The sequence below is a fragment of the Acipenser ruthenus genome, chromosome 26, assembly GCF_902713425.1.
Source record: "Acipenser ruthenus chromosome 26, fAciRut3.2 maternal haplotype, whole genome shotgun sequence".
Classification (NCBI taxonomy): domain Eukaryota; kingdom Metazoa; phylum Chordata; class Actinopteri; order Acipenseriformes; family Acipenseridae; genus Acipenser; species Acipenser ruthenus.
Window position 1 is genome coordinate 25,154,368 of NC_081214.1, and position 11,301 is coordinate 25,165,668.

At 38.6% G+C, this 11,301-nt stretch overlaps 1 long non-coding RNA gene across 1 annotated transcript; it reads left to right on the forward strand.

Moving 5' to 3' along the window:
- The first annotated feature begins 7,449 nt into the window (after nucleotides 1-7,449).
- On the forward strand, nucleotides 7,450-9,496 carry LOC117430833 (uncharacterized). Its single transcript, XR_004548595.3, has 2 exons — nucleotides 7,450-7,552; nucleotides 8,714-9,496. It is a non-coding gene; the product is annotated as an uncharacterized LOC117430833 (long non-coding RNA).
- Nucleotides 9,497-11,301: the final 1,805 nt, after the last annotated feature.

Genomic DNA, 11,301 nt, shown 5'->3' on the forward strand with positions numbered 1-11,301 from the left:
ATTCTTTTGGAAAACAAGAAATATTATAGAACATTTTTTTTTCTCTTACTTCATTCTTAACCCTTCCCGTCTGAGAATTTACCCTGTGCTAGCTTTACGTTAAAACAAAAAAAAAACTGGGTAAACAGGCTGTCGTGTAACTGTGCAAAGGATTTACCTCAATCTCGTTAGTTTCAAGGTATTCAAATCATTTATGATGTGCCGTTAATAAAAAAAGGGCTTTCTGCAGCTTTTCTCCTTTGAAATAACCGAGAAGCCTTTACCGAACCCTAACCCTAACCCTAACCCTTAGCTAAAAATTAACAATGTTTGTTAACAGTTAATAAACTAAAAAACAGCCCTTAAAATAAAGCGTGACAGTTATATTTGTATGAAACAGCACTAGTGTTCTACCATACCTGTGGCACTGAAACAGCAACAGTTTGAAGGATATGCATTGCAGTACCACTAGCGAATTCCATTGTGTGATTACAGAGCAAGGTTTTGCTATCAGTAAGTTACCAGGTTAGTTAATATGCTGTGATTAATTAACACAGACACACACACAGTACTAAAGTACCAAACTGCTGGGCTAGTATTACAGGGGTACCCAGGATGCATTGGCTTTTAAAATATTGCTTAGTTTACAAAGTTTCTTTTTAGTACATTAAATGCTGCTAAGAGAACCCAGTTTATTATCGGCTCCTTCATCACAAAGCTATTTTTCCCATAAGGCAGTGAAGCAGAGATTCACATACAATAACACTCCAGTGTGTCAAAGGGGAAAGGTTAAAGGTGTCTGCTCTTTGTTTTGGAAGCCATGGCAACATGGAAATGGTAATGTATTTTTAATCAATAGTAATGTGTTCCTGGGGGAAATGACAGACAGTTGCAACTAAATCAGTCAATCGATCAATAAAATCGTTTTTTTAATTATCTTGGACAAACTATGTACAGTTTCTTATTTGCAAGGCAGGTGATTAATTCCCAGGACAATTATAGGGGTTGGGTCTATGTCTGGGAGCAATATTTAGTGATTGGATGCTAGTGTTGTTTCCTGTAAGCCTTTGAAACCAAATTAAACCACATTTGAGCCTTGTTTACACAACAAATAGCATTGCCTAATACAATTTAAATCAGCTAGATTTGATTAGAACTAAGATTGTCATTAGATGTCATGTATTAGCAGTGGCTGTATAAGGATGTGCTGACTTCATTGAGCTGCAGGTCATGTGATCTTACTCAGAGGCAGGTCTGAATGCCAGACAAGGCAAACCTCACAAACAAAATAACTTCCGAACAACATTAACATGCACAGATAACGAGGTGCATTGAAGGAGAAGCCGTGACCTGTTCTGTGCTGTACAGTGCAATATACCTGAGCTATGCACCTGCATTATGCACTTTGCCAGCAGTGAGAGACCTGCGACCTGAACTCAGATTATTTACAGTAAAGTGACACATACTCACACAAGACTTCCCATCACTCCACTACAAGTTAATATACAGTACTATTTCAGGCTAGGTCCACATGTTGTTTTCTGTACTTGTCATCTATGGCTTTCATTTTAATTCATAGGATTTTTGAATTATGTAAAGAATTGTAAAGAATATAATGGTGCTATATGCTGTAATTGTGAATGTCATTATATCTTATTGTACTGCATCATATTGTATTACAGTATCTGAAGAGCGACACACAGAAACCCCTGAAGGCTGCATGAATATGGGTAAAGCAAGTTATAATAACATTGATCATTTATAAGCTTGTTCTCATTGATTTATTTGCTTTGACCTTTTTCTGAATTCTTCTATCTGGCCTGCAGATGGTGCCAATTTCTGGCAAATAAACTTGGCACATTCTGAGCCATCACCCTGGTGTAAGCATAGCAGAGGGTAGTAAAGCATTCAGTAGTAAAAGCACATTGAACACATGTATGTAATGTAGCTTCCAGAGGTGGGGTTGCTAAGGTAAAGTGCAGTAAAAGTGTGTGTGTGTGTGTGTGTGTGTGTGTGTGTGTGTGTGTGTGTGTGTGTGTGTGTGTACGTGCGTGCGTGCGTGCATGTGTGTGTGTGTGTGTGTGTGTGTGTGTCAGTACAGCTAAGATGAGAAATCTATCTATTGATCTGCCCAGGTCTGCCTGTCTATCTCTAGGACTCATTTATATCTGCCTTGTATGTGTTTGCTAGTTGCATATTTACTATGGGTAAAGAATGCCTTGCTAAGAGGAACTAAACACTTGTAAAATGTAACAAAATGCATGTGTGCTATTCTACCCCTAGAACACTGCCAGCACTCAATTAGATGAAGATTGCAGGCTGGTTATCTGTCTTTTATTTCAACAAAACCACTTCCGTGACTGCATTCTGTGCAAACAACATCGAAAATTGTGTTTAAAAGGAGCAACAATAGCAAATAAAAATCTGCATTATTTTAACTGGCCCATGGCCATTTCACAAAGAAAACAGACAAAGTAATACTGTAACAAGGACTCTCTTCATAATTTTGCATGCTGTTTAAATATAACGACTTCAACCCAGTGTCACTAATTGTTGGTAGAGGGATATTGCAATAACAGAAATGCATTGATTATCGGTTTGAGCAACGTGATGGACTGCACTTAAAAAGAACAATAAAGAAACACATGACCATAGTTACCAAAGAAATGTTACCCATGCATATTTTTTTATTTTCAGAAAAGGCTTTTATCTTTCGGCAACAGGACAGTGATCTGCACACCGCAAGAGAGCATCTTAACCACTGCATTCATGATTATAGATCTTTCTACTTCCTCTCATCTCCCTGACAGGGGACAGAGTCCATAACTGCAGTGCATCACGCAACACTGACTGCTGCATTTTCTGTACACAGTCTTTTTTAAAGAGGATCTGTGGTTTAATTGCCATCTCCATTGTGTCTCTCACCATCAGGATCACCTGTTTCTGATCCTGAACTCTGCTTTCGCACACTGAAGACATGTCATTGAGGATTAAGATCAGTCAGCTCTCTCACCTCTGTGGATGAGGGTGACATGGTGCTAAGGTGAGTTCAGTCAGCTCTCTCACCTCTGTGGGTGAGGGTGACATGGTGCTAAGGTGAGTTCAGTCAGCTCTCTCACCTCTGTGGGTGAGGGTGACACGGTGCTAAGGTGAGTTCAGTCAGCTCTCTCACCTCTGTGGTTTGTTCTCTCTCCCATTCCTTGGTAGTATGCCCTGTATGTGACAAGATACTCTTATACCAGGTAAATCTAATTACACAATACTAACAATCTAAACACATCAAGACAAATGGGAATGCTGAATACAGTTTTTGACCTTCCCAAGATGGTGTCTACAGACAGCAACCTTATCTGTGTTCCCTTTAAATAAGTCTGTGCTACAACAAAAGAGTATCAACCCAATCCCAGGGCCCTAAAGCCCTAAGTGTATGGTCTGAGATGTAGAATCCTTCACAGCGAGTCAGTTAGAAGAAAAATGAAAATGGGTTGAAAGTTCATGTACTTTGGCAGAACTTGACTCTCCAACACCGACTGTCTTAATTGAACCTTACCCATCCATAACCATAACTGAATGCTGAAGACCTGGGATACTAGCTTTGTGATCTACCAATTGCAACTGTTATTAATCTATCTGTGTGTAGAGAGGTCTGAAGTCAATGTGGAGCTCACAGTGACAGAACAGGACTTGCCCTTTCCTGTACAGTCATGCAAATAACCCAGAGGAACTCAGACTGGACTGCCCTTTACCAAATTGCTGCCTTTGTGACCGTATTTGTAAAGGTAATTTGAAGTTATTTTATGCAGAAACTGTATAACTGAGTGATCCATTTGGTTCAGCATGGAAATCACAAACAATACAGTATGCGGAAACAGTCATATACTTATAGCAAGCCATGAAGAAGGGTCCTTTGTACTGACTTTCACCTTTAAAGGCTTACAATGGCATATTTATGGGTGATTTAGCATGTTGGCCAATGCTGGAGTATATGCTTTCACTGTGCTTTATGACACTGCACCAAGCTGCTGCTAAAGATGTTAGAGATAGTGGTTCTATTTGTGTGTTTAAGTTCAAAGTAAAGTCTGGCTATGGTGTTAAAGGCTGATGGCCTTGCAGTCTGGGGATGTGGTCAGGACTGGGCGGGGAAGGCATGGGTTTTGTTATATTTTGTTTTCTCTTTTAGTTGGTTTGTATTAATAAGTGTTTTGATAGGTTCCATCATGACATTGTTTTACCAGTGCCTTGGGATTGCTTGTGAAATACCCTACATAAGTGTAGTTTCAACAGCTTCTAAAAGGGTTCTGTTTTTTTTTTATTTGTCCCTTTGAAATCGTGCTATGCTAACTAAACTGCTCTAGGTTGCAACAGTGTCTTCATCTCTCTCTTTTATGAACAGCTCGCCTCCGATTTCAATGCTAGAATGCAAATTGCCACATAAATGTCCGGCTGATGAAAATCAACTGTTTTTCTTAAGCAACGCTGTTTACAAAAGCCCCGTGGTTAAGCACTTCCCTTTTTAAACCATTTGGCAACCAAAAACAAAGATGTTGAAATGTCACTAAGTGGACAGTTCATCGTGTAGAGGAGATTAAATGATTCGTTTTTAAGTGTTTATTTTCCTGCACGTTACAATGTGGAACCAGGGTGCCCTCTGGAACGCTATTCAATAAACACAACAGCAGTGATCATTAATCCAGCGTCCTCCTAAACCCAGCACAGCCAACACCACTCATTGAATTGCAAGGCTGCGTAAATCCCTTGTCTAAGACCCTAGAACATGGGAACTAACAAGGTAGTTTTGCATAAAGTAAAAGGTGTGCAAGCCCATCAGGGTTAGGCCCTCTGAAAGCATGCATGTGACAGGGCACACTACACTGAACTTCTTGTCATTGAATGGCAATTAAATTTGAGATGCTTACTTTCATCCCAGACTGGAACATTGGAAATAAATAAAGATGAATTATTTCTCACTGGAGAACCCCCCACCCCCAGCCCCGTGAATATTTAGGTTGAAGATAAGAGTGCACAGAAAAGCAGAGCAAGATAGTTTAAAAACAGGTATGCATCAGCAAATTAAATATGCAGAAGCCTGAAAGTGTTAAACCTTCATTTAAACTGGGGGCTTTTCCGGTCAACTTCTAATCATGCTGAAATGAAAACCACTAACACCTCTATCTGCTAATAAGTTATGTGCGGGCTACACTGAAAAAGCAACTGCATTCAATAACTTTTCTACTTTCGATTAGAATTTCTTGTCATTGCATGATTCAGATACAAATATATATATTATATATTATATAGTTATATATCGCTATATATTATAGATGCGTGTGTGTGTGTGCTTGTGTGTGTGTGTGTATTGTTGTGTAGCATTATAATACTCTCAGGTACGTGTATTAGCATAAACTATGATGCACTACTGTTTTATTTTCTCTGTTGGCTAGTGGAAAAAATGCGTTTAACAGCCCAACTGGGGTAAAACTTGTTGCATTTTAGTAGTATTATTTGCACTTACTGTAAATGATACTGTATTTAAATATCATTCTTGCATTGTAACCCTGTCCTGCCCTGTACTGCCCTGTAACACCTGTAAGTCACCTTGGATAAAGGCATTTGTCAAATAAATAAATAAATAAATAATAACGTGAAAAGTGTTGTCAGTCAGAATACAATAATAAGATTCTACTGTTGCTGGGGGCAAGTCCTCTGCTTTTTTTCTCCCTCCCCAGCCGCCACTGATATAGAGAGAGAGAGAGAGAGAGAGAGAGAGAGAGAGAGAGAGAGAGAGAGAGAGAGAGAGAGAGAGAGTTTGTACTGCTAGTGATACATACTTGCAATATTACCAGTAATTACTATGCAAACTCTTTTTTTGTTACACTTTCTAAACATTTTCTATACATTAAATTACAATGCCACAGTAGCTTTTTATTTATGTTAATGATAGTTATATTTGAATTGCACAAAACGTCTGGTGATGATTTCGGTGAGCAGCTTGCCACTGCCACCGAAGCCAAAAAAGGTCAAACTTGGAGAATGGGTTCTGATACTCATGAAGGTGATTATTACTAATAATGTGAGAACACGTGTTGAGATCTGGGGTTGGTGCTATGACAGGAACATAGGGGCCAAAAGAGTGTTCAGTCCACTCACTGCATCATTTCAGATAAGTCCAGAAGTGAAAGTCAGGGAGGTTATTAATGAACACCCACAGGGTTACCATATGACTCCATTTACACTAGGACAGTTTGGGTCAGTTCGTCAGTTTTTTCTGATACAATTGTGTACTTACATTTAATCAAATTCCAACTCATATAAGTTATAAGTTATGAGAGTTATAAGTTAGGAGTGGGTTTTTTAGTCACTGGGCCTGAGAATTTGCACCAAGCTATTTTGCCTCCCAAGGTTGTCGCTAAACGTTTCTCAAAGAACAGTGTTACTTGCTTGACACCCACAAAGTACATTTTTAAATGCAAAACCAAAGAGATAAAACAGTGGTTATCACCTCTAGAATGTGCAAAATAAATAAATAAAACACCCCAAACCAAACCAAGCCAAACCAAACTGATGAAAAGAGGAAGTTGGTATCATGGTTGTTTTTGAGCCCGTTCAGACAAAGTGGCTTATTTTCTTCAGGTCCTCCTTCATCTCTTATGATCAAACTCACCGGGCTTTTGACTTTCAACATAAAGTGACCAAAATACTACCTCAATGAATTAAAATGCATTCAGCAAAATGCAATCCTACTAAATGACTGTTCAGTAGCTCCATGCAACACAGTCATGCACGCTGCACACGTGGCTTGGATGCTACCGGCTATAGATGACAGTGCTAACACAGAGGTTATATGTTTAGCAGTACTAAGCTGTACCATTTTAAAGAGTGTCCATAGCACAAAAAAATACCATCACTATGATGATGCACAATTTGTATTATTACTACACCTAACCCATTCATGAACAACTTGACCTTTCCTTGGAGTAAATTAATACCATGCTGTATTGTTTAGAACTAGGTACTAATACTGAGAAAAATAGACCCAGCTATGAGCACAATGCTTCACAGGGTTTCAACCTTGTGTTGCATTGGTGCAGTAGTGGACTTTACAGATTTAAACAATGCAGTAACACACCCATTTGAAGAGAGTGTCTATGAAATAAATACTAATATGAATTAAATACTAAAGACGACAGCTATATGTACTAGACAAAAATGTAAGTAAGGTGCATATGTATCAAACCCAATAATAATATACAGTACATATGGAGAAAAAATAAATAATAATAATTAATTAATTAAAATATATATAACAGACAGTTGAAGCTGCTACTGTGTGTTTCACAACTCTGATATTTTGACATTTTAGTCCCAGATATTTCCTGCTAGCTAACCTCACAGTTATCTTCCCCATTTTATGCTTCCTCTTGAGAATTTCAGTGGCCTTCAAAATGTTCAGCCTTCCAGCCCTGCTCTCAGTCGCTCTTGACACGACAGAGCGAGGCAGTGAGCTGTACTGCAGAGCTGCAGAGGAAGAGGAGGAGGAGGTGCTGGGGACAGGGCTCCAGAAACAGGTGCCTGGGTATGTGAGCGCTGCCTTTTTATTGTGATCCATTATCTTGCATGTATTTGTTAATATACATTTATATATAGAGAGAGAGAATTTTCTTTTTTTTCTTAACGCTATCCAAAGTGAGAATTACAACTTAAAAGTAACTTTGTACATCAAGTTGACTTTGTCATTTAGTGTTTGCTATATGAAATTTGATTTAAGTAGATTTAAATAGGTTTTAAAGCTTTTCATCTGGGCTCCCTAGTTTCTAAATTGTGAGCTATGCAATAGGATCGTATTAGCTGCAATGTGAATGGCAAAGAACCATTTCTTAGAGGAATACTTTAACTCGACATCTCTCTCTCTCTCTCTCTCTCTCTCTCTCTCTCTCTCTATATATATATATATGCAGCCATAAACTTCACAACAAATAACAGCACTCTCGGAAACTACTGTTTGTTTCATCAATCAGTTGATGTTTTTTTTTTTTTTTAACAAACTGGCAGAGTGGTTAATACGAAAAGCAGTAACTAAGTAATGAAGAATGTATTTGTATATGAGTGCATTGATTTCCAGTGACATTTAAAAGTGTCAGTTTGTATGAATGGTTGTTGAGATGGGTGTAGTACCACAGTGAATGAAGTCAGAATTACATTCCACCCAGGTGTTCTGCACTGTTTGGAAATGGCTGGTATTTTGAGAAGTGCTCTGCACTGTTTGGAAATGGCTGGTATTAAAAGATTTTGCATATTTAATATACTGTGGATAGTTCCGCTAGCCTTGTGTTTATTTGCCAAAGGGAAATCTCATTTGCCTAGGCGGGACAACAATTTGACAATCAACAATGTTAAAAAACAGGATGAAATGTTTTCTGAGAAGTTTGTCTCTCATAGTCTTTAGATCTGTTTAAATTGACATTATTACAGTGTAAATCCACAAGGGCAAGTCCATCCTCCTTGACTCCTCCTGCAGGTACGACCTGCAAGTAAAGTCTGTGCAGTGCAAGATGCAAGCATAGTTTCTGACAGGCTAAGTTAGTTGTGCTGCTGCATCTGCGTGGAATCTGTGTTTGCTGTAGCACCTCACTGAGTTAGCATGACAGCTGGAATTGTCTACAGAAAGGCATTCACAGAAACACTGGGATTATCTTGCCAATCTTTCTCTTCTTTTTTTCTTTTTCTTTTCTTCCAGATCGATGGCCGCGCTGTGCACACCCTGACTCTGATTCTCAGGCCCCACACTCAGTGTATTTGACAAGCTGAGTTGGACACTCAATTTGGTATCAGTGTCAGTTTGTCAAATACCCCAAGTGAGGGGCTTCTTCACACACTCCGGGTACTGAGACCAGTCAGCAGACAAGCGATCAAACAGGCTTGTGTGCAAGCCTATGCAGAAAGGCAGCACCTTGCATTTTACTGAGCTGCAAAAATGTGATTGTTTTATGTTGGTGTTCTTTAAATACACCCCCTGCTATTCCCCAGGCTGATCCTTGTTTATCCCACTTTGTGTTTCATGTATAATTTTCATATCTCTTTCCAAAAAAACCTGTATTTTTCCATTATAAAATATGTGTGGTATGCCCTGATAAAAGTATATTAGGACATGTAATATAGCATAAAACATATGGTTAAAGATAGCCAAACAAAGCAATTTTGTTCCAAAGAACCATTCAGTTGTAGTTCATTTGGTGTAGGTTTTCAAACTTCCTATTTAAAACAATGATTGAAAAACCAGACTCTCATTCCTCTTAGATGTGAAGTGAAAACCTCAAAAGAAAGAGAGATTATGAAAATGCAACACTTCTATTTTTGGATTGCCTGTTCTGTTAGGAAATGTAACGTTAAATCTCTAAAAGCTAGTTTTATTTCAATAATGTAACACAATGTTTTAAAGGCTGGAACAGCATGTCACATAATTGAATAACATGTTATGTTTCGATCATTAAAATACTGTATGTCACAAATAATACATATATTTATGTGTGTGTGTGTGTGTGTGTGTGTATCTACATTGCCACAATACAGTTTTACTTTGTAGTGAAACTTTTATCAAGTATTGACTGGTTTCACACACCTTGACTACCACTAATCTTGTACCCCCTATGTTACTGTAGCTAAGGTAGTCCAAGATTAGTGCTAATAAGAGTCTTTGAAACCAGCCAGTTGTGATCTAAGGTAACATTTTATGTATGGTTGGTTTCAGACACCGATTACCCTAAAGTAACACTAGGTAGTCCAAGATTAATGTTAAGACCTTGGTCAATGCTTAGTGTTCTGTTGGATTGAATAGTATTAAGAGATAGCATACTGTGAAATAACATTTATGGCCAGCTCAGATAAAGTACTCTCAGTGTCACAAAAAGGATGCTGCAGTGTACTGTGGTGGATCATGATTAAATAGAAAAACCTTTACTTTCACAAAGGATGACACGATATGTCCAAAGAACTGTAGTTGGGTGTTCCAGATAAGGTACTTTTCTCAGAAGTGACAGAGGAAGCCAGGGTTTAACAGCGTGACTATTCTATACAGCGCCTGTCTATCTTAGGGTGATGATGAAGGGCAATGACTCAAACATGAGAAAAAACCCCACTTTGCTATAGTGTCATCTAGCCCTTGATATTAACTAGAAATAAACAACCACTACCTAAGCCCCTGAATTATATTTCTGAGCTGTTCATTTCAAATTTCAAATAATAAAAAAAAAAAAAAAAACACTGCCCTACTTGAAACGCAAGCCTTAACTCCTGAGTTAAATCATAGATAGAAAGTGTTGAGAAAAAAGAACATTTCTTAAAGCTTTGTGACTAGGCCTGTAATATGCTTTTAATTCCTTGACACTCTTCTTCATTTTCAACATCATTATTCGCATGCTTCTCTTTCTCGTTTCTTTTACAACTCAGCTGCACATGTTCATGTTGTTTAATGCACGGTAGTGGACACACATTTCAATCAGTCTTGTGATGCTCACTATTTATCAAGCATTGCTGGGACAGGGACGGAGAAGCACCAACACGAATTAAAGCTTTTTGTCTGCCGTTTGAACAACACAGCACTGACAGAAACAACCACATGACCACACTGTTGCGCTGATCACAGAGATAATTTTATCTTGCACGTCCTTCCTGAGTATTCAAGTTTAAAGCTGTTGAAGATATTGATTGAGGCTAACAGTCTGTGTGCAAATCCTCTTTCAGTATTGGCTTGGGGGGCATATTGGGTGAATGAACAAGACTCTCACCTTTTGGGTGACAAGCACTCCTGGTCTTTGTGCCTTATGTACAGGTTTACTCCAAACGAGAGAGAGAGGGGGGGGAGAGAGAGAGAGAGAGAGAGAGAGAGAGAGAGAGAGAGAGAGAGAGAGAGAGAGAGAGAGAGAGAGAGAGAGAGAGAGAGAGAGAGAGAGAGAGAGAGAGAGAGATTTTGTTTTATTTTCTGTGTTTGAACCTCTATTGGAGTACTTAGGAGTGAATATAGAACTGGAGTCTGTGCACCAGCCATTGGCACTTTGCCCTGTTTTTCACTGTACTATAAATGATAAGGAAGCACTTATTTAATTGCATAAAAGTTATGATGTTCTCTGGAATCTCGCCCATTTCATATTTTCCGTTTACTCTAACTTTACATTTAATTTCATAGTGTCATAGTGTCTCTTTAACAGGGATATTTAACATAAACAAAGGGCCATTTTCAACCCACCTTGATGGGAGAACATGGGAGTTCTGGTCCAATGAACCTCAGCGTTGATGAGTACCATGCCCCAATTTAGAGGGAAGAAATGT